At 45.4% G+C, this 11,501-nt stretch overlaps 1 protein-coding gene across 2 annotated transcripts in view; it reads left to right on the plus strand.

The window, feature by feature from the left end:
- gabrb1 (gamma-aminobutyric acid type A receptor subunit beta1) overlaps positions 1-11,501 on the plus strand; it is a gene marked incomplete at both ends in the record, with an annotated part of 103,844 nt that overhangs the window by 22,338 nt on the left and 70,005 nt on the right. The window lies entirely within an intron of this gene.

Below are 11,501 nucleotides of genomic sequence, written 5' to 3' on the forward strand. Positions count from 1 at the left end.
AGGTATATTCAGTGATTTCACTTAAAGGGCCACTTCACCTCTGGAAGAAAATCCTCAATGTTAATGGTATTTGTAATAGATAACAGTAGCACAATTATGTGCAGCGGTGGGGGTGGCCTGGGGTTGTAGGTGGAACGGAGTAGAGCCTATAGGGACACCCCTCGGGGCTGTCTTCAGGTGTAGGTGTAGGTGACGTGAGGTTAGACTGTTGTAGTGCGGAAGGCGAGGGGCCATGAGCATCATTACGTAGAGAACATGAATTCCTGACCAGGATATCTGAAAACAGGGATTGCACACACAAAAACCCAGGAAAGGTGTTTCTAGTGTCCTAAACATCATTAAAATATGATCAGGTTGTGGCCCTTTAATTCAAATATCACTTATTTTTTTGTTTTGTTGTGATAGTCCTCCCTACTATAGAGTGTGCTGACCAGGTAACCCCTGGGGTAAAAAAAAACCCCTGTAGGTTTCGTTTTTGGCTAGGTGGCCCAGCCTTCATCCAATCAGGATAGAGAGGGGCCTTCTGCCAATCATGATTAAGCGGGGGCGGGCCTTGGTGTGCGTGCTGTTGGCCTGTCACTGTAGTGCGCGCATGTGCACATCTTGTTACCGGGACGGAGAGGGGGGGGGTTTCCAAATCACCCATCCTTTAAAAAGGGGTATTTATTAAATTATTATATCATAATTAAATATCCAGTTATATTTTTTCATAGAATCAAAGGTATTATGGTCATGAATCACCACAATCCTGGATGGCTTAAAATAATTGACGTAAATATTTTAACTATATTATTTTATAGTAAAGCTCTATGGGGGGAAATGAATGGCAGATTTTTCAGTGGAACCCGAAACTACGCCCACTGCTATGCCCTATTAAATGCTCCATTAGTGAGGGCCAATTATATGGAGATGGGTTGAAAATGGCTGAAGTGCTCCTTTAAGTACAGTATACGTGCGTACAGTACCGTCTGCTCATATAGTCTAGACTTCATAATGTACTGCAGGTAGAGGTGTACAGTATAGCCTATCTTAAGTGTCCTCTTGATGTAATTCATTTTGTTTCCTGAGTGGAACATGATCGCCCCGTTTCCAGAATTGCGATTGAACCTCGGAATTAAGGTGCCGCGTCACATTGCCGGGTGCACTGAAATTGGTTCACTTATCAAATGATGTTTGACTGCAACAGGGGTTTGAGCGTCTCAGCTAACATCGGATATCGCATCATATACAGTACAGTACAGTTCAAACTTTTGGGTGCATGTGTTTGGTCCGACGTACTAAAGCTGCGTTCAGACCTGAATATATATATATATATATATATTCGCCTCGGTTCGTCAAAGTTTGTGCTGTGCCGGGTCGCGTCGTGCCCATTCACGCAATTCTCGTCTTTGCATTGACTTTGTATGTAATCGCGCCGCTCTAACTATCCAAGTCTGAACGCACCTTAACAGTCCGATATATCGACCGCAAACCCTAAACCTCACAGGGAAGACACATGTCAGTCTTAACCTGCAGCCACACATGTGTCGGACTAATGCCTGTCGGAATGTTAGTACGTCAGACCAATGTGTGCGCCCCCAAACCTTTACCTCAATTACAATTAATGAAAGATTTTCTTTCTTTTTTTTTAAATAGTGAAAATAGCAGTTCCACAACTTTAAGGTTAATCAGACTAATCTAAATCTATTCACATTTCTTTGTATTCGTATTTCTTCAATTATTCGGTTATAAGCCTTGTATATTTTTATGTAAGTATTGGTTCTATTAGCAGCAACAAATGTCGGATTTGCTTTGTAGCTTCACGTCACTGGCTTCCATAGCCGCAATTTGCAACTCTAGATTTTTTTACAATGGGCTGAATCCAGAGTTGCAATAACCTCCATCAACTTCCTATGCATGTTTTTTGGTTTGTAATCTCCTGGTCTTAAATGACGTTAAACTCACCAACTTTGCAGCTGCAGTCCAAGCTTGAATTATCCTCTTTCAATCTGGTGTCGCTTGTTTATCATAAAAGTCGCCCGTAGAGATGTTATGAGCTACTTTCTGTCCAAAATATTCCAAGAGTGACAATATCGAGCCGCCATTTTGATTTTTGCAACGTGCCGTAAAACAAGATGTGAGGGGGAGTGCTTGTTTAATAGCGTCCCTCCCTCCCTAGGGCGTCGGCCTCTTCTTTGGGTGTCTTACCTGCGCAGGTAAGATTCTATTAAACAAGCGCTCCCCCTCACATCTTGTTTTACGGCACGTTGCAAAAATCAAAATGGCGGCTCGATATTGTCACTCTTGGAATATTTTTGACAGAAAGTAGCTCATAACATCTCTACGGGGGACTTTTATGATAAACAAGCGACACCAGATTGAAAGAGGATAATTCAAGCTTGGACTGCAGCTGCAAAGTTGGTGAGTTTAACGTCATTTAAGACCAGGAGATCACAAACCAAAAAACATGCATAGGAAGTTGATGGAGGTTATTGCAACTCTGGATTCAGCCCATTGTAAAAAAATCTAGAGTTGCAAATTGCGGCTATGGCTTCCATTGAACATGAATGGTAGACTGTATCTTTGCATCTTCCCGTGTGAAGAACGCAGCATAAATATTGGTTTTAATTTATTTGGGGTTAATTTATTTCCCATGCAGCCCTATTAGTTTAGCCGGTTCAAAAACAATAATTCAATGAATAATTATAAAAATACTTGTGTGTAATTATGTTCATCTGTAAATGCCGTGCTCAATTAATGTCCAAACCGTCACAACTCTGTTCCATTAATGAGTGCTTCTCTGCATGATCTATCTCCGTGTTTCATCTTTTTTATATCAGTCATGTTTTTAATTAATTTTTCAACAGTGTTCAAATGTCACAGGACGCATTAACAGGAATACACCAAAACACACGAAAGCACATAAGACTAGACAAAACAAAACATGTGGTTCAGTGGTTCTCAACCTTTTCAGGCTGCGATCCAACCACACAAAATAATCATTATTTGAACCGGGGACCCCCAAAATAATCATTATTTGAACCAGGGACCCCCCAAAATAATCATTATTTGAACCGGGGACCCCCCAAAATAATCATTACTTGAACCGGGGACCCCCCAGGGGAGCAAAAACCTAGGGGACGCAGGGGACAAATCCCCTGCCAGCGTCACATTGGTCCCCCCCCAAATGAGTTAGGGGGTGCCCCCTGGCTGGGGGGTCCCCCCCTGTATCCCGCCTGGCTCCAAAGTTATTTCAGGAGTAATTCTTTTGAAATCCTGCGTTCATAAACGCGATATATTTTGAAGCATATATTTGATCCACCCCTGTTTAAATCCCAAAATGGTTCGGCCCGTTCTGTTTTCGGAAGTTTAGGAGTTGTTACACCGCTATCAGTGACCCAATGTGCTTTGCACTCTGTAATGATTCTAATAATACAGGAACAGAATAAAATAGGTCACCACTTTTGGTGTCACGCACAACTTTTGCTAAGACGTGTATTGACTATATCAGTAGACGAATGGATTTACTTCATCCTTTTCATGTCAAGGACCCCCAAATGGACACGTATTAGCCCGCGGACCCCCCCATTTGAAGAGAAGAGAAGGACCCCCATAAGTGAAGATTTATACAGCTCGGACGGACCCTATATTTTAATGCCATTTCTAGCATGTGGGACTCCAATTGATAATCAATGTTAATTAAAAAAAAATGAGAGCGTCCACATGACATGCCACAAACTATCATGTAGTTGTACCCCCTGGAACTCGCTCAATGACCTCTGGGGGTCCCCGGACCCCACTTTGGGAATTATATTATTACACCATTTTGGGATTTTTGGGGAAAGGAGGAGATCGATGCCGCTATAATGAACACCCGGTAAGGCGCTGCAGGTTTTCTTTCCTCTCGAGTTGCATGGGTTGGTTTAACACTAACTAACTACATGTTAAAACATCCTCTCCTGAAAACATCCCAGGTGTTGTACATTTTATATAGGATAGGCTAACTTACAGATCAGATGGCCAGTGAGTTTTGACCTGTTCGAGGCGCTGCTGATAATGTGGTTAAACTTTTACGTTTTGAGACTTTGATTGATTGATTGAAATATTTATTAACAGTTTGCAGAATTACAGTACATTTCAAGCACAAACTCAATACAAAGACTCTTAACTGTGAGTGGACGACCCAATTAAGCATTACACTTGTTTACAACAGGGTCCACATTGTTCAATCCATCAAAACATTTAGAGACATACAAATAGACACTTCTATGTAGCTACAGAATAGAACAAGAATTCATCATATAGGAAGCAAAAAGGGAAAAGATACATATAGGCCTACAGTGAGGGGAAATGGGAGGAGGAGGAATCACAGCCAGGTAATTCATAATAATAATAATAACTGTGCCAAAACGCAGTTTTGTATATGTACATTGAGTCACTGGAACAACCTCTCTGTAGTCCGACCCCAAACCCTAACCATAACCCCACGTTTTTGTCGTTAGACCCCCCCGCTTCGTGGCGCCGCTCTATATCCCCCCCTAGCGTTCAGTCAGTCTTGCGCCTCCAAAATAATCATTATTTGAACTGGGTACCTCACAAAATAATCATTATTTGAACTGGGTACCTCACAAAATAATCATTATTTGAACTGGGTACCTCACAAAATAATCATTATTTGAACTGGGTACCTCACAAAATAATCATTATTTGAACTGGGGACCCCCCAAAATAATCATTATTTGAACCGTGTACCCCCCAAAATAATCATTATTTGAACCGGGGACCCCCCAAAATAATCATTATTTGAACCGGGTAACTCACAAAATAATCATTATTTGAACTGGGTACCTCACAAAATAATCATTATTTGAACTGGGTACCTCACAAAATAATCATTATTTGAACTGGGTACCTCACAAAATAATCATTATTTGAACTGGGGACCCCCCAAAATAATCATTATTTGAACCGTGTACCCCCCAAAATAATCATTATTTGAACCGGGGACCCCCCAAAATAATCATTATTTGAATCGTGGACCCCCCAAAATAATCATTATTTGAACCGGGTAACTCACAAAATAATCATTATTTGAACTGGGTAACTCACAAAATAATCATTATTTGAACCGGGGACCCCCACAAAAAAAATCATTATTTGAACTGGGGACCCCCCAAAATAATCCTTATTTGAACCGGGGACATACAGAACATATGTACATTTATTATGACATACATACATAATTTACATATAACGTCAATTCCCCATTCATTGTCAATGTGAATTTAATGTTACGTGTAAGACGAAAATCTACACTCTAGCTGAATATAGGAAGGGCTAAAAAATACTGCACAGCAAGGAGTCCTCAGCAGCGTTCTATTGGAGAGAGGATACGGGATATTGCACTTAGAGGGCATTATTGGACGCGCTTTTGACTTCACAGGTCTGATGCCTTAGAGGGGGAGGAGAAACTCATGCAAAGTCTAGCTCTTCTGCACCGGATGCTGCGGAACCTTTCTCCAGAGGGCAGCCCCAATAATAAACTACAATGTGTGTCCATTATAGAACATTAAGACCGGGAACTCAGCATGTGTCACCTTAGCTTTTAATCACTTTAACCATTATTTAAAACTTCCGCTGTTGGAAAAATAGCAGATCCTCAAGGCCGTATAGTGCTTTCTGGGGGGAACAACTATTTTCAGATGGCAATTACATAATTTCATAAAATCATGACTAGGTCGCTACTATGTGATTGACGTGTGGCGTTTCAGAGTATGGGGTCAGACTCCCATTGGCTTAGGCGGCGTTTCAGAGTATGGAGTCAGACTCCCATTGGCTTGGGGGGGGGGGCAGTCAATCATGACTAGGTCGCTATACGGGCCTTCTGTATGTCAGGTTTCACCTGACAAAAATCTTAATCTACAAGATCTGAAAACTCTTTTCTTTTGGTAGCCTATACACTGTTGTACTTTTTACTAGTAAGATTTTGAACACCTTGTATACATACAGTACTTGTAACGTTTTGTCTGAATTTCGTATATGTAGCGTAGCGTTCAGTACAGTATATACAGAAGGGGACGTTTTTGTATCAGGAAAACTGTCCGTGGCCAGTTGTGTCAGAGAACCTGTATAACTCACAGCCTGGACTATTAATATGTCAGCGTACTTTTTCTCCTCTTCTTTTTTCTTGGACGTATCTCGGTGTATGTACTGTACGTGAATTATGAGTCAGCCCCGTGTGGGCTGGCCATCTTCTGATGCAGGATATAGGACACAATAAAAATGCCAAATCAATCAAAAAAAATTGTAATGAGAGTATATATGTCTACATTGTGGCATTTCTGTATACTTTTTTTTTTTTTATACTTGCAGCAAGTTAAAATAAATCTAAAACACGTAGGTAGGCACCCAGGGCCATCCGTCCCCCCATCCCCCTACACACACACACACACACACACACACACACACACGCACACGCACACTGCAGCAGTGCTGTGCTGTCTTTGTGTTTGCTCGTCATCCATGGTGGATGTGAGAATGAAGTGAGAGAGGAGACGAACGTACCGTACCGTACTGTACCGTACCGTACCGTACCGCACCGCACCGTACCGTACCGTACCGCACCGGGGCAGATGACTGACTGGGAGCTTTGTGTGTGAGATGCATCCTAATGCTTCCTCTAGCCACTGCAACTCCTCCGTATATACGTAGTCCCTCAGGGCGCCATGCTAGGGTCTTTCTGTGTTTTCTCGCTCCACATTTAAATATCTTGGCTGGAAATAGCTCCACCGACGAGCTCACAGCGCGGTGCGTCTGCGTTTTCTCCTTTTCTTTTGGTCGGTTAACCCCTAAAGCCGTATACGGTGGCATCAACACGGCGAATTAGCCGATCTGCAATCGTGTAGTTTTGTGATTTTCAGAGTTTCAGTGTTTGTTTAATTTTTTAATAAATTGACACGATTTTGGTTTAAAGACATTAACAGAAAAATAAGTTCACTGTCGTATGCCTATATGTCAAAAACAAGAACATGAAAAAACACAAGAATATCTTGTCGATATTTTTTGGAACATTCTGCGAATGTCTTGACTTGACTTTTTCCTGCAACAGATCGTTTCCTGCATATACGGTCGGTGTTTGGGTCCCTTTTACTCGAGTAAAACATGCGAGTATAGCGGTGGTGGAGGAGACAGACTCCAGTAGAGCCATTAGACACCAGGCCAAAGGTTAATGGAAGCCGGTGCGTGGCGGTCATTTCCTGGAGGGGAAAGACGAAAAGAGAGCTGAGCCAGAAGGCAAAGCTCTCTGTCTATACCGAGCGAAAAGAGAGCTGAGCCAGAAGGCAAAGCTCTCCGTCTCTATCCCGAGCAATCTTCATTCCTACTCTCACGTGGTCATGACCTGAAGAATTAGGTCGCGGATATAATCGGCCGAAATGAGTTTTCTCAGACAGGTGGCTGCATGGCATCTCACTTAGAGATAGGATGAGAAGTTCAGTCACGCGAGAGAGAGACAGTCACGCGAGAGAGAGAGAGAGAGTAGAACCGCTGCTTTCGGCCGCATCTGCTGGTCAGGATGCCTCGAGCGTCTCCCTCGATGCACGTCCCGCTGGGAGGAGACCCCGGGGCAGACCAAGGATCACATGGAGGGATTGTATCTCCAAGATGGTCTGGGAACCATCTTGGAGATATTGTGGTAGCAGAATGATTGACGGGTAGGCCTACATCCGGGTATGGTCTGTCTCCCACTGTAGTGCAGTAGCTTGACGGGTAGGCCTACATCCGGGTATGGTCTGTCTCCCACTGTAGTGCAGTAGCTTGACGGGTAGGCCTACATCCGGGTATGGTCTGTCTCCCACTGTAGTGCAGTAGCTTGACGGGTAGGCCTACATCCGGGTATATGGTCTGTCTCCCACTGTAGTGCAGTAGCTTGACGGGTAGGCCTACATCCGGGTATTGTCTGTCTCCCACTGTAGTGCAGTAGCTTGACGGGTAGGCCTACATCCGGGTATGGTCTGTCTCCCACTGTAGTGCAGTAGCTTGACGGGTAGGCCTACATCCGGGTATATGGTCTGTCTCCCACTGTAGTGCAGTAGCTTGACGGGTAGGCCTACATCCGGGTATTGTCTGTCTCCCACTGTAGTGCAGTAGCTTGACGGGTAGGCCTACATCCGGGTATTGTCTGTCTCCCACTGTAGTGCAGTAGCTTGACGGGTAGGCCTACATCCGGGTATGGTCTGTCTCCCACTGTAGTGCAGTAGCTTGACAGGTAGGCCTACACCCGGGCATGTTGAAGAACAGGCCCACTGTACTCTGCTCAGTCTGCTGTACTCTGTCCTCTACCCTGAGCCATCCTGGCCTAGCAGAGTGAGTCCTGGAAGTGAGGTCTAATTAGATTGTTTTTGAGAGGTCTGTATAGTTTGCACTTTAGTGAAAATAACAAAAATATTGTTCTTTGGGTTGATTTGATTACTTTTTCCTTTTTCTCTTTTCATTTTCAAAATAAGACCCAGATAGGTAATCCTTCTCCTTAAACTCATTTTGGGCCCAAAAATAATCTCATTCAACGAGATTATTTTTGAACCCAAAAAAGAATGGATTCAGTTTAAAATGACAGGTTGTTATCAGAGAGCCACATGCAGATTCTGCTGAGCCTTTTTCAACCTGTGAGACAGAAAGAGACAGACTGCAGACAGACAGACAGAGAGACAGACAGACAGACAGACAGAGAGACCGACAGTCATTCAGACAGACATACAGGCAGACACAGACAGACAGACAGACAGACAGACAGACAGACAGACAGACAGACAGACAGACAGACAGACAGACAGACAGACAATGCTGCTGTGCAATCCTCCGTCTCTGCCAGCAGAAACCTTGACTTGTGTTGAACGGTCTAACTTTCTCACCTGTATTGTGTGTGTGTGTGTGTGTGTGTGTGCGTGTGTGTGTAGCATGCAGGCGTTGGCATGGCAACAAGAGCACCGAGCTCTCACACTGAGAGAGACGGTGTGGAGGCACAGGGCGGAGGGGGGAGGAGCCACACGGAGGCGCACCATTGGCTAACGGCCGGGGGGGGGGGGGGGGGGGGGGGGAGTCAGCGTCTCAGCCGATTGGCCGACAACGGGCCTCATGTGTCAGTGTCTCAGGACGAATTTAGCACAAATCAGCGTCTACAGTAGGTTCATTCTCACTCTGCAACGCTGCATGGCTATAGGACGGTGGTTCTCAAGCTGCGGGCCGCTAGGATGCTGCCAGCGGGCCTCCCAAAATAATCAGTGGTGAAATGTATCTATGCACATTCACTTACAGTAAGTACTGTACCTAAGTACTGTACTGTACTGTGAGGTATTTGTACTTTATACTTTCCAATTATTTTACTTCTGCTTATACATCTCAGATGCAAATATTGCACTTTGACTCCACTACATTCATTTGAAAACTTTTGTTACCATAGTTACTTTGATAGTTACTAGATTTAGATTATTATTACAAAACACATACATTCACCACTCCAGCCTTATGAAAATATAGCAGATTTTGTGTATTATATATGTTCGTACACCCCAGCTATGGGACGTTATCTGCTAGGTACGAACATATTCGTTTACACCATAAGCGGCTAGGCCGAAAATCTGCTTTTAACATTGGTCTTGTTCCTCCGTCACCCCCAGCTATGGGATCTTTGCACACGGCCCCACAGACTTCAGTTCAGGATTGTCAAAGCCTTATAACTCTGGAAATTCGAGCGCTGTCCATGGTGATCGGATGTCACTTGTGACTTTGTCTCGCATCGCTCCCGACATGTAAACGTTTCTGGCGAAAGGTTAACAGCGTGAGCTAATGCTAATGATAGCCAATGGTTACAGCGGTGGTCTGGGGGGAGGGGGGCTGCTGCAACAGGCTGTGAACAAAATCACTGGATCGGCTGGCAAACGTTAGCTACACTTTGCTGCCACCTAGCGTGGCACTAGTTAATGGACCCGTATTGTACCCTCTCAAGAGTTAAATAGGGGTCTATTTGGTTACCATCTCTCCGTCATTTATCTAGCGGCGGTGGTGTCACACTCTAGGTGCTTAAACTGACCGTTAACTCATTTAGCTGCATGGGGACCCCCTGGAACTACCCCAGGGAACCCCTGGAACTACCCCAGGGACCCCATGTGAACTATACCCCTGCAGGGAACCCCTGGAACTACCCCAGGGACCCCATGTGAACTACCCCAGGGACCCCCTGGAACTACCCCAGGGACCCCATGTGAACTACCCCAGGGACCCCATGTGAACTACCCCAGGGACCCCATGTGAACTACCCCAGGGACCCCCTGGAACTACCCCAGGGACCCCTGGAACTACCCCAGGGACCCCCTGGAACTATACCTCAGTGACCCCCTGGGCGTCCCCCAGACCCCACTTTGAGAACCACTGGTTTAAATTACATGCCATGCCTTTCTTTCTTTCTTTCTTTCTTTCTTTCTTTCTTTCTTTCTTTCTTTCTTTCTTTTTCTTCTTTCTTTCTTTCGAAGGAACAAGTGCATTTAACTAACTGTCCCACCCTCCCTCTTTCTCTCCAGCTCTCTCTCTCTTCTCTCCATCTCTCTCTTACTCTCCATCTCTCTCTCTTTGTCTCCCTCCCTCCCTCCCTCCCTCTCTTTCTCTCCCTCCCATCCCTCCCTCCCTCCCTCCCTCCCTCCCTCCCTCCCTATCTCTTTCTCTCTATATCTTGCTATTTCTCTCCATCTCCCTCTCTCGTTCCATCTCTCTCTCTTTCTCTCCATCTCTCTCTTTCTCTCCATCTCTCTCTCTTATTCTCTCCATCTCTCTCTCCTTCCCTCCATCTATCTCTCTCTTTCCTCTCCATCTCTCTCTCTTTCTCTCCATCTCTCTCTCTTATTCTCTCCATCTATCTCTCTTTCCATCTCTCTCTCCTTCCCTCCATCTCTCTCTCTTTCTCTCCATCTCTCTCTCTTTCTCTCCATCTCTCTCTTTCTCTCCATCTCTCTCTCTCTCTTTCTCTCCATCTCTCTCTCCCTCTCTCCACTCTCTCCCTCCCTCCCTCCCTCCCTCTTTCTCTCCATCTCCACCGCCCCCCCCCCCCCCCCCCCCCCCCCCTCCCCTCTGCATCCATCCATCCATACAAGGCTCCAGTGGATTGGGGGATAGAATTAGGTCAGGCGGTGGTACTGCAGCAGAGTGGTGCTGGCGACGTGCGTAGTGCCACGTTATACACTGTCGCTGCTCGCTCGCTCGCCCCGCTCTCTCTCGCTGCAGTAAAAAGATGGAGAGAGTGGGGGGGGGGGAGGGGGGGGAGAGAGAGATGTAGGCAGGAGTGGAAGAAGGGGGTGGCGTTGCGGGGGGGCGCGGGGGGGGGGGTCTCTGTATCATTCATCAACGAAAGGGAAATTGGCGAGAAAAGGGAAAACATGCCAAGGGCATCAGCTCGCCCCTGATCGCCCGCATGTGTGGAGTGGAGTGTGGAGTGTGCATGGTGCAGTTTGCTGCGGCAACTCTCTCTCTCTCTC

Source organism: Protomyctophum bolini (genome assembly GCF_963924005.1).
Source record: "Protomyctophum bolini genome assembly, chromosome: 15".
In the NCBI taxonomy this organism is placed as follows: domain Eukaryota; kingdom Metazoa; phylum Chordata; class Actinopteri; order Myctophiformes; family Myctophidae; genus Protomyctophum; species Protomyctophum bolini.